Here is a 1,573-nt window from a genome sequence, read left to right as displayed (position 1 = left end):
CTTTTTTTTTTAATGAATGGTAAATGAACATAGTTTAAAGATTAGTTTTAGAACTGTGCTGGAATTTGTAATCAAAAAAGGCTTCAAACAGGTTTTAAATTTTAATAATCAAGAGCAGTCATCTTTAACCGGATTAACCGGAGGTAATGTTAGCCAAAATGCAGCAACAGCTAGCTCAAAAGCTAGCAGCAACCAACCTTAAACTTCGAGAATATGGGTTACATTGTATTTGAGGCAATGGTCTGACAGTAAAGTAAAAAAGATGTCCCGAACAGCGCATGTAAAACGAGTTGTGTTAGCTTTACCGAACGTCCTAATTATAGCTAGCTCATCCTCACCACGGGGAAAATGTTAGGTTGGAGCGAGACTAAGTTTTCCTTCGGGGGGGAGCTAGTTAACAGCTTGCTCTAGCCTAGCTATGACACAGGTCGGTAAGCTAACGTCGCCGCTTGGGAAGGCTTATAAGAGATTTTAATGTCACAGAATTAGCAAAGATTGATCTTACCTTAACGCTTCTCCAGCTCTCTCTGAGTAGTGTGTGTGACCGGACTCTGGTGCACACGGACCAAAGCGGTCCTCCTTTGATGTCTCGAGCCACTACTTCTTTCAACACCTTTAAAGTATCTACCCGCTATTCTTCTGAAGTCGTGAGGTCAGAGGTCAAACATGGTGGTCAAGCATTTATATCCGTAATCCCTTTCTTGTTTTGTCTCTACAACTCTCAATACGTTATTTACACTTCTGAAAAACATGTCACATTTTTAAATTACCTTCACTGCTAAAAGCATAATTAATAAAATGTAAAATATCTCTATAAAATGAAATAATTTAATTTTATAGAGATATTGTATTTTTCCTTTTAATTTCTATGCTTCTATAACATGAACTAACAATTTTATTCACCTACAGTAGCACTACTGCTGTTGTTTTACAGCAGACCACAAATAAATGTAAATTAAATGGTAGTACCCATAATGCAATGCATATTACAGTAAAGAACCGGAAAAGAAAATTAAGGTATTTTACTGGACATTTTGTGGTAAGTAACTGTAGAAATTACAGTAAAGTCTAACAGTGTTGGGTAAGTACCTAACTATAGCTCTGATTTAATACAGCACCAATAACACAGATCTTACTGATCAGGCTGCAGGCTTTCACCGATTCCCATACCGGGAGTTGAACCCGGGCCACCTGGGGGAAAACCAGGAATCCTAACCGCTAGACCATATGGGACTGATGCAATGTTAATAATAAGGATTTCATAAATCAATTCATAGTCTGGCTGGAAACAGGCCTTCTCTTGTTTGTGAAGCTTCTCGTTGACAGGTTGATTTCTGTTAATAACAAACACAACTATTGTCAATAGAAAAAGAAAATGTATATGTGAAAAGCCGTCTTGGTTCATCTTTCCACTCTTCCTACAATCACCACTCTGGTCTGGTTGGAAACTAAAGGATCCAAACTAAAAGGATGTTCCTCTTTAACTAAAAGGTCTATCTCTGTAGGGAACCATCCCATAATGTAGTCAAACACTTATGGCGTCTTTCCACTGCTGGTAACAGCTTGCCTCGGC

At 38.3% G+C, this 1,573-nt stretch overlaps 1 non-coding gene across 1 annotated transcript; it reads right to left on the bottom strand.

Annotated features, from left to right (window-relative positions):
- Window positions 1-1,161: 1,161 nt before the first annotated feature.
- Window positions 1,162-1,233, bottom strand: trnae-uuc. Its single transcript has one exon. It is a non-coding gene; the product is annotated as a tRNA-Glu (tRNA).
- Between the last annotated feature and the right edge of the window lie 340 nt (window positions 1,234-1,573).

This window comes from Etheostoma cragini, unplaced genomic scaffold (genome assembly GCF_013103735.1).
Source record: "Etheostoma cragini isolate CJK2018 unplaced genomic scaffold, CSU_Ecrag_1.0 ScbMSFa_1863, whole genome shotgun sequence".
Lineage (NCBI taxonomy): Eukaryota > Metazoa > Chordata > Actinopteri > Perciformes > Percidae > Etheostoma > Etheostoma cragini.
The sequence above is the reverse complement of the archived record's forward strand: the minus strand, read 5'-3'. Positions and strand labels throughout refer to the sequence as shown.